A 10,676-nucleotide genomic window follows, 5' to 3' on the forward strand; every position below is an offset into this window, starting at 1 on the left:
TTTTTTGATTCCTTAAACACTCCAAGGCTGTTCCTACAGCAGGGCCTTTGAACTACATGTGTCTTCAACTGATTGACCTTCCCTGTCACTCTTACATGGTTCCTTCTTGTCATTCAGATCTCAGCTTAAATGTTACTTCTTCATATATACCTGCCTTGACCCCACCTCACCCCATCTCACACATTGTAATACAATTACTAAGTCCCTCTTGTTCACATTCTCTTGTTTATTCATCTGCCTACTATTTATGCCCTATTTATTAGTTTTCCTATTTATTTATGCACATTAGAATGGGAGCAGGGACCTTGTCTCATGCTTATTTGAAATAACTAGTGAATGAATTAATCAATTTCCTTAACTGACTCAACTTGACTGTAAAGAATGTTTGATCATTCTTTTTTATAGATGAGAAAAATGTCACCCAGTTGGGCCAGAGGACTTGCTCAAGTTCCCCTAGCTAGATCAGTGGCAAGGCTAGTCTTCTGAGTCTTACTCCAGTCCCCTTTTCACTCATGTTGAAGTCGCTTCCACATGGAGAATTTCACCTTGAAAAAATGTTCTCATCCTCCTTTAAAAGAATTAAATGTGCAGCACACCAGTGCAAATCGAAATGGTGTGCAGACTGTGGGTCTCAATGCAAAGAAGCCACCTTTGTTTAGTCCTAAGGTTCTGTGGATTTCTGCTGACCAGATGTGACATGACCTCCTAGGAGGAAACATGGTGGAGCACAACAACAATCAAATAGGGGCTATGCATGTGTGCGTGCATGTGTGTGTGTGTGTGTGTATGTGTGTGTGTGTGTGTGTGTGTGTGTGTGTGGTGTGAATGAGTATGTGCACACACCACACTACATCAGCAGCTCCTTTGTGCTTGTGCTGAACCAAGGCCCTGAAGATGAGTCATAGCACCAGGATGCATTCCTTAAACTAAATCACCGGCATCTCCTTCAATCATTGCTCACCTAGGAAACAAGCCTGAGGGGAAAGTTTGAATGCACCACAGAAGAGAGTTTGCAGGCACCCCTGTGAATAGAAATGGGATTATCAGTTAGTTTTCAAGTTGGGAAGGGGGTCTTCAGTTTCTGTCTTTGGTAGGTGACCACCCGGCCATTGTTCTTCTAACTGAACCAGTGGGAGCACATGCATTAATAATGGCAGCATTCAACCAGGCCCGAGTGTTTCGAAAATGTGTAGGAAATTGTTCCTATAGCAACAAGGCGATGGCAGTTCAGGTCTGCCGCTCCAGCTGGATCACAGAATGCAGCAGGCGAGTTCTTTCCTCTGCTCGGAAAGGAAAATGATCGTGTTCTTAAGTGCACTTTAACCTCCACTTAGCTTTCAGATCTGCCAGTTCGGAAAACACAGCCAGTCTTCAAGGCTGCATTTCCAAACTCTCCCAAGGACACCAGAGGATCAGAAGAGGCTTGAAATCCGCTCACCTTCTGCTGGTTTTTCTTAAACCCCTGGCTTATTCTGGGCTCTCTGGTCAGTTTTGTTTTGTTTGTCAGTTAATTCTAAGTCTTAGCACCTGGGCTTGAAACTCAGACTGTCGCCCTCCATGTCCCTTGCTTTTCATGCTTGAGCCATGGAGATTGTCATGGATAGTGAGAATTAGCAATCTCCTGGTGCTCTGGGGACTCTACCCTGAAGTGGAAAGAACTACCTCCGGAAGAGGGCAAGTCAGCTGGAGGTTTTACCATCTGTATGACAGAAACAAATTCCTTAATCTCTTCGTTTTAGCTTCTTCATTTTAAAAACAGGATTAAACGTTATAGGACTGTTGTAAGAATTTAGTGCAGAAGGTAGAGAAAGTACCTAGTGCAGTGTCTGGTCAGGGCGACCCTCCATAAATGCTGATTCTCTTCCCCTCAGACCACACCTCCTTCAGGAGGACAGACTTTCTAGACAGAGGCAAAGAGCAGGAGGAGAGAGCTCTTTGATGGGCTGGGAGGGAGACAAGAGGTGGACACCAAAGAATGGTGTTCTTTGGAGTGGGGTTGTGGGGCATGTGTTGGGCGGAATCCCGCCACAAAAGATTCATGGACATGTTTTGGGATATTTAATAAAGATCTTCCAGTCGCTTTTTAAAAGGCTGCTGAATAGCACTTTTTCTGGTTAATCGGCATTTTGTTTAGTCTTGTGTTGCTTATGAGTTTCACCAGACTGTGTAAACGAAGTTTGAAATCCAGAGGGACAAAAAGATACCGAATAAAACAGACCAAAGAGGAACATAGTGGCACTGAGCAATTTTTGCAGGGCCTTCTGATGGAATTGCCCACACCTCCTTTTCTTGAAGAGTGAAAAGACTGGAGTAGGGGTGAGTGGGGGTTATTTAATATTTTATTTCTTAACTCTGCAATCTGTTCATCTTTGACCACAGAATTGACAAAGCTTTGTTTACTCAATCAATAACACATTGTCTCCTGTTGGGAAGGAAAAAAATCTTTTTCCTCTACCCTCCTGGATTTTTCAGCTGGGGCCCTAGAAGTTAAATGAAAAAAGACAGATTAACAAGAAAAAGAAATAGCTTTAATTACGTACAGAGGTGGTTAGTATATGAGGGCTTACATACCACTTCAAAGGCAACAAAAAGTAGAAAAAGAGGCTAGACAAACAAAAAAAGATGTGGGTTTTTTTTAAAAAAAAAAAAAATAAAAACTAAGGTATACCTATTACAAGTGTGACTCAAAACCAAAACCAAAAAGCCTTTCTATAGTTTAACTGTGGATGCAAGAGGCATGTCCAAAGACAACGCAAAAGGTGGGCCCTCGTGATCTAGAGTCACTCCCAAAGGTAACCAAAAGAGAAAAAGACAAACAAACCTGAGAGCTGGCAATGGTCAACAGGACATCGGCTGCAATGGGGTACAATTCTCATTTCTGTCCATCTATAAATTTTGGGGGCCCCCAACTTGACAGTTGGCCATCTGTAGACACAAGTCAACTCACTCGTGACCCTCCCCGGCAGGCAGAAAGCCAAGCCAAGTTCTCAGGACACGAAGCAAGACAATCAGGAAAACAGTGACTGCCCCGGGAAGGAAAGGACCAGTAATCAATGAGCACTCAAAATCAAAGTCACAAGAGTCACAATACAGATGATGAATTCTTACCAATGTTTTTCTCCTGTTAATCCAAATTTGGGGGGAAAAAAGACAGAGGTTCTTAACTGCCCTCTGTCAACTCTACAGGCAGAAACCTGGGAGGCTGACTTAGTAAGAGTTTTTACCTTTTTTCAGACATCAGCTATAGCCTCCAGATCAAGTGGGGTGTCTCAGTTGTCCCTTCGTAGCTGCCAAAACTGTAGGGGAGGAAAAACCTCTTCTTCTACCCTTATAGTTTCCATGGCTGGGGCTTGCGAATCAAACTGATTAAAAGGCAGATCAACAAAAGAAAAAACAGATTTAATTATGTACATACACATTTGAGTTCACAAAGAAAAATGTGGCTCAAGAAGGCATTTAGAATTTGGGGGCTTATATACCGCCCAAAGGCGACAAAATGTAGAGAAGAAGCTGGACAGAAAAAGAAGAGTTTGGGGCTTCTGGGCAGGGGAGGCAAGTTATGGGAAGGTGACCAGGAAAAGTATGGTAAACAAGGATTGTTTAGTTAGGTCCGCTATGCAGATTTAAGTCAGTGCCTTCTCCATTGATAAGAGTTACTAAGAGTTCGCCTCTTCCTGCTGTGGGAGAGGGAGACAACTTTACACACTGAAATTTCCTGTATAAATGTAAATTTCCTTTACAAAAGGGAAACTTATGCTCCACTTTTACAGATTTTACTACCTCTGCTCTTCCTCAATTGCCTTCAGCTCAAAATAAACTTTATGCCAAAGAGATATATTTTGGGGTGCCATGTTCTGGTCCCCTTCACTCTCAAACCAGTGGCAACAAAATCATGGCATGTAAGTTACTCTTCTGCACCAGAAGCCTCTGACCCCCAGCACAAAATGGCCAGAAAGTAACAGTATGAGTGAGAAAAAGAGGGAAACTTCCAGATAACCCATGCATGAGCTAATAAATCTTTCCCTTAGGAGTTGCCTCTGGAATGCACATATTGTTAATGTTATAAGGTGGAAACACTAGCAGCATCAGAAGGTGAAGGCTCCCTTTGGACTGGGAGTGACTGGCTCTTCTTGGAGGGACGACCCAAGAGTCCCACAGGAGAACCGCAGAATCTCTGGTCCAAGTCTGGCCAATTCTGCTGCAGGGAACACGGATGCAGAGACAAGGATCCAAATGGAAATGTCTAGAAATCAGAGGGAGGATGTCAAGATGACTTGTTGTCTAGCAACCACATGAACTCCTGGGATTACTGCTGGAGAGAAGAGCAGAAATGGAAAGTCAGGGAGGCCCTGGGCCTGTTTCTGAGGGAATTCTGGGCACTGAGCTAAGTAAAATTCTGCCTGTCCTCCATAGGCCCATCTTTAATACACAGTGATGGAACACTGAAGATTCACCAGGCACCACAGCCAAAAAAGGGCTAACCTGCCCCTTTACTACCTCACAGGCTGCTGAGCTGGAGAGCGGCTGCCTGCTGCCTGCAGGAACCATACTGAGCCTCAGCCTGCCCTGAGATTCCCAGGACCCAAGGCCTCCAACCATGGTTCTCACTCCCACGCGGAAGGATGACTATTGAACGTCGAGTTTGTAGCAAACGTGGCTGTGAGACTGAGGGCTCAGGGATCTGTAGCAGCTTTAGCTGTTGCTAGTTACCAAAGCACTCACCTCTGATCTCAGTTCACAGATGCTTCAATCCCTCAGCCACCTGGGATGCTGTGCCCATTCAAGGGTGCAAGGCGATTTAGGGAAACACACTATCCTTATCTTGATTGGTTTGCCCCAGAGAAAGCAAATATTTGGCTGTATTTATCATTGCTGATTATTACTATTGTCACTGCTTACACAGAATTTTTGCCAATCAATCATTGTCCTAAAATAATTCCAGCCTAAAAACTATAAAACTAGCAACATTCAGCACCCATTCTCCCTTGTCCTCTGTGTCATTCTCCAACCCTAATATGGGTACACATATGAAAAAAATTAAAGGAATTAGTTAAGCACATAAATTCTGAAACCAGCCTGGATTCTATTCCTAGCTCCACCCCTTCTTAGGTGTATGATTTTGAACGAGTTTTATTAAGCTCATTCTGTGCCTGTTTTTGTAATTTGTAAGATAAAGATAGTCAGAGTATCTCTCTCATTTCGTTTTTGGAGATGATGAAATTAGATGATGTATGTAACGTATGTGTATGCAAGGCTCATAGTTATTGTGAGTGTGGTATTACTATCATTATTATTATCTAATATGCACTGTGCCAAGTGTAATGGAAAGAAAAGCAGCTTTGATTTAGAGTAGTCCTGGGTTCAAATTCTATCTCTGCTACTTATTAATGGTATAACTTTAGTCAAAATTACTTAACCTCAGTTAGCCTCAATTTCCTCACCTGGAGAAAAGGGGATTAAAAACCTCCCAGGGATGCAATCAACCCCGAAGAAGAGCACGCAAAGAAAGCCTCCACCTGTGCACCTGGGAGATGCTTCATTGTCATATACTAAAGTCCTTTTGTCCTCAAGATCAGCTTAAATGCTACCTCCTCCTCAAAGTCTTCTAGACCCCACAGAAGCAATGATTCTCATCCTTACATTTCCATACTTCTAATTTATTTTTACAGTCACATACTATATTCATTTTCTAAGGCTGCCATAACAAAGTACCACAGAGTAGGTGACTTAAACAACAGAAATATATTTTCTCACAGGTCTGGAGGCTGGAAGTCCAAGATCAAGGTGTAAGCAGGGTTAGTTTCTCCTGAGACCAGTCTCCTGACCTTGCAAATGGCCACCTTCTCACTGTGTCTTCACATGCCCTTTCCAGTCCTATAAGATTAGGATCTCATTTAACTGATTTAGGTCATCGGACCTCATTTAATTTTAATTACCGCTCTAAAGGCCGTATCACCAAATACAGTCACATTGAGGGTTTGGGCTGCCACCTATGAATATTGAGGAGACACAATTCAGCCCTGACCAAGTCCCTCCCACAGTGTCTGGCACAGTCCACAGCAAAGATGGGGAAATTGGCTTAGACCGAGCATGTGAGTGTCAATGTCGGTCACCTCCATCCCTGGACAAGCAGCTCAGGAATAGCCTTGTCTCAGTCAGTGTCATGCTGGTGAAAGAGGGACAGCACATCAAAGTAAAATAATTTCATAAAACTCTTCTTCTTCCAAGAGCGGCCAAGGGCTGCCCAACAACATTCCTTCATTTATTCATTCATTCGACAAATGCTGTGTGCCAGACGTTGGGCTGGGATCTGGATACAACAGACACATCCTTTCCTCCAGGAGCCCATAGTCTGGTGGAGAAGGTAATCATTAATAAGAGAATCCCTCAAATATATATTGCATACTCTGGTAGTTCTGTGAAGGAAAAATACAGGGCGAGAGAGGCAGTGTAATGGTGTGCTTTAGAGCACTCAGAAGAATCTGAAGCTTCCTGGTGGGGCCAGACGACAGGCTAGCTTCCCGCTGCAGAAAGCATCTTGAATCCATGACTGCCCATTCCAGAACAGCTCAGCTGTAACCAAATTAGTCTGGGCAAAGCCTCAGCTAAGGCTCTCACCCCAACGCTGGTCATAGGGGTTGGTCTACTGATTACCCCTCCCATCTCCCTAAAGCTGCATGTTGGCCAAACAATCACCTTCTCAGAATCTTGGAATAAATCCTTTAAAGAGGAAAACAAAACTTTAAATGGCAAAAACAAAAGCTATCCTACTGACACAGTTTTCTGGCAAGGTTGAGTAGGAAGGTGGGTAGCTGGCCCAGTTGCGCCTTTGTTAATAAAGCTTCCTTTCTATTTACTCGCCCACCATGGGAAAGAGGAGGAGATGGGTACAGTGTTGGCATCACTGCTCTTCCACTCATAAGCATCAAGGCCAAGGACCCCACCCCCCCAACCCCCACCCCGAGGAAGTATTGTCTGGCTCTTTGTGATTCATTATGTCTTATGAACTCTCCTTTCTGAGAAAAAGACAAATTCAGAGAAAAACAATTGGGCAAAGGAGGCAGGCAGGGAACAATGAAAGCTTGATTGGAATCTCAGCTTTATCTGAAGACAAAGAAGAGAAATCTCTTGTTCTTATGAGAATGCTGGCCTACCTAATGGGCTATTGGCCTTCTGCTAACAAGGCAGAGCTGGCTACCCCAAAGCTGCAAAACTGAAAAAACATTCTTCCATCACTGTTCCTCTCTTTTCCTGGCGATTCAGGCTTCTCGAGAAGCCTTTCACCCTCATTCCTGCCCACCTGAGGAGAGGACAATATAACATCCTTCAACTGGTGCTAGGAGTTGGCTGTGTACCACTTTTAAGGAGCACTCGTTGTGTGCCTACTATTTGCCCAGCATGTGCTGCTAGGTGCTGGGCAATAAGTGAAAATAGGCCTGGTGCAGGATGCAATAACCAGAGACCAGAGATCTGCCATGGCCTTTGCTAGAGCAAGGGGGTGCATGCTCACTACTTGTGCAGGAAGAGAGGTCTATAGTGTGCCTGAGAGAAGCTTGAATAAGCTTTAGAGAGAAAGTGAGGTTGCCCAGCTGACAAGTAGAAGAAAAGTATTTAAGTATTTGAGGTGGAGGGAACAACATTGGCAGAAGCTCAGAGGCATGAAATAACATAATTTTTAAAACTATGTATAGATGTGTATTCCTGAAGTGATAAAGAATGAGGGAGAGAAAAGTCGAAGTCATAGAAACAGAGAGTACAACTGTGGTTGCCAGGGGCTGAAGGGGTGGAGGATGGAGAGAGTTTGATAAAAAGGTACAGACTTTCAGTTATAAGATAGAGTCTGAAGATCTAAAGTATAACTTGGTGACTATAGTTGATAATAGTGTATTATATAATTGAAATTTGCTAAGAGAGTAGAACTTAAGTATTCTCACACACACAAAAAGGTAAATATATGAGGCAATGAATGTATTAATTAACTCTATGGTGAGAATCTTTTAACAATGTATACATATGTCAAGCTACATTGTATACTTAAAATATATTACAATTTTATTTGTCAGTTATACCTCTTAAAAAAAAAAAAAGAACAAGGGACAGAAAGAAAAATGGAGAAAGTGCTGGGGAAAATTCTAGGTAGAGAGGTAGACATAACAGACCTTAAGTGCTATCATTAAAGGATTTTGAAACAAACAAAGAAGATTTTGTACGATCAGATTTGCAATTTAGAAATATCTCTGTGATTAAATATAGAGGCAGCAAAATCTATAGGAAGATTACTATAAAAAATTAGGCAAGGCATGAGGAGAGTCTGAACCAAGATCATGGTGATAGAAAATAAAGAGAAAGGAAACAGACATGATAAATTTTTCAGCCCATAAGTAACAACCTAGGGAAAATTGAAGCATTAAGGATTGTGGTTAAGAATGTGGACATTGGGTCTACGGCCATGCCACCCTGAACAAGCCCGATCCCATCTGATCTTGAAAGCTAAGCAGGGTCAGGCCTGGTTAGTACTTGGATGGGAGACCACCTAGGAAGACCAGGTGCTGTAGTCGTAAAAAAATAAAAAATAAAAAATAAGGGATTATAAACTGACAAGGTCCTTGCAATCTGTGAGGTCAACCAAGAGTTGCTTCACCTAAAAAAAAAAAAAGGGGACATTGGAGTCAGCTCACATGAGTTCAAGTCCCACCTCTGCTACTTACTAACTGAGTAGCATTGGGCAAGTTGCTTAATCTCTTAGTATCTCGGTTTCCACATCTGTGAAATAGAGATAAAAACACTACTTGCCTCACAGGGTTGCTGGGATGATAAATTGAATCAACAAAAATAAAACACTCAGAACAGCCTACTTGGCACATAGTGAGCTCTCCATAAATGTTAGCTGTTAGTAGCAGTATTAGATACAGAGGAAGACTAAGAGGGGTCTAGGAGAACAACTGAGTTTGAGAACAAACATGTCTATTTCAGGTTTGTACTTTGTCTTAGGGCAGAGCCCTTACCCTGGGGTGTGGTCCTTTCTCTTAGGATGTAGCCTTTCTTAGGTTTTAGCTGAATGCTTATGGTTCTCAAAACATTCTCTCTGTTCTGACTGGGGCCAAACTCCTAGGTCTCCTCACACTGTGCAATCTTTGATATCCCCACTCAGCCCTCAGCCTGAAAGCATCTGTCTCTTCAGGTCTCATGATGTCTTGCTCTGCACCCTGCACCCTCCACCCTCTAGCACTCTGGGGCCAGGCCCCAAGGGGGACTCCCCTTGTGTGCATCCTTTCACATGTTAGAGTCCCCTCAGCAGCCCCCAACTCTGATCTCTGCCTCTCCAACTTAGTAAAATTGTTGCTTTCCGCTTGGTCTTCAGCTCTCCACACAAAAGTCTAAAAGTAACCAGGCAGAAAGTAGGGAGAAGAGAAGGGAGAGATGGAATACGGGGCTGACTTCGATGTTTCCCTCCTCTCAAGGAGCACAGAGTTGTGGTGTCTGTTGATCAATACCTGAATACAGCAGTTTCATATCTTGCCCAATTGTACTGTTTATGGCTAGAAGATAAGTCCATTATCAGTCACCCTATCATGGCTAGATGCAGAATTTCTAGCTTCAGTTTCTCATCAGGGAGATGTTGTAAATCCAAGGAAAGGACTAAAAAAGATCATTTATATATCAGTGCATCACATGCTATTTATCACAAGGTAGATGCACAATAAATGTGTTTCTTAATTGTTTAACTTCATATTAATTGACTGTGATAAAACACAAAAGAATCACACCTAAGCATGCCAGAATAAAACTCTTGAAACCAAACATAATGAGAATACTTTAAAAACAGCAGGAGAAAAAACATTATTTTACACAAACAAAAAATGATAAGAGTCCTGGTTGACTTCTCATCAGAAAAAATGGAGGACAAAAAGAAAATAGAAGAAAGTCTCAGAAAGTTTCCAGAAAAACAGTCTGAAAGAATTAAGTGCCAGCAGAACTGTGCTTTAAAAAATACTAAAGGAAGTTCTTTAGATGGAAAAGGAATGATATCAGGTGAAAGCTCAGATCTACAAAAAGGAATAAAAATTACTGGAAATGGCAAATATGTGGGTATGTATAAAAGACCACCCTTTCAAATTTTCCTAACTTCTTGAAAAGACAATTGACTATTTAAAGAAAAAAATATATTTCTTATAGGATTTAAAAAACAAAATATATGATAACAATACACAAAAGACAGGAGAAATAAATTGAATATTCTGCTGTGAAGTTCTTGCATTATAAGCAACATAAAATAATATTAATTTTAAGTTGTCTGTGACAAGTTAAGGATGCATATTTAAAATCACCAAGCAACTATTAAGAAGATAATCTAAGAAGGTATAGCTAAAACCCCAAAGAAGGCAGAAATGGACAAAGTCACAAATATCAAATGGGCAAATAGAAAATAAATATCAAGAAGACTGACTCAAACCAAATCATAGCAATAGGTACATAAAATGTTAAAAAGGTAAATATTCCAATTAAAAGTCAAAGATTGTCAGAATGGATTAAAATAGCATGATACAAGTATATGCTGTTCATAAGAGATACATTTTGAATTCAAAGTCCAAGATAGGTTGAAAATAAAAGGATGGAAAAATATATACCATGCAAATAGTAATGCATAAAAAAATATGTGAAGCAAAAGCTGATAA

The 10,676-nt window shown here is 41.7% G+C and overlaps 1 pseudogene; it reads left to right on the forward strand.

Moving 5' to 3' along the window:
* The first annotated feature begins 8,439 nt into the window (after positions 1-8,439).
* On the forward strand, positions 8,440-8,558 carry LOC120610623 (uncharacterized; annotated as a pseudogene).
* The last annotated feature ends 2,118 nt before the right edge of the window (positions 8,559-10,676 follow it).

Source organism: Pteropus medius, unplaced genomic scaffold, assembly GCF_902729225.1.
Source record: "Pteropus medius unplaced genomic scaffold, Ma_sr-lr_union100, whole genome shotgun sequence".
In the NCBI taxonomy this organism is placed as follows: domain Eukaryota; kingdom Metazoa; phylum Chordata; class Mammalia; order Chiroptera; family Pteropodidae; genus Pteropus; species Pteropus medius.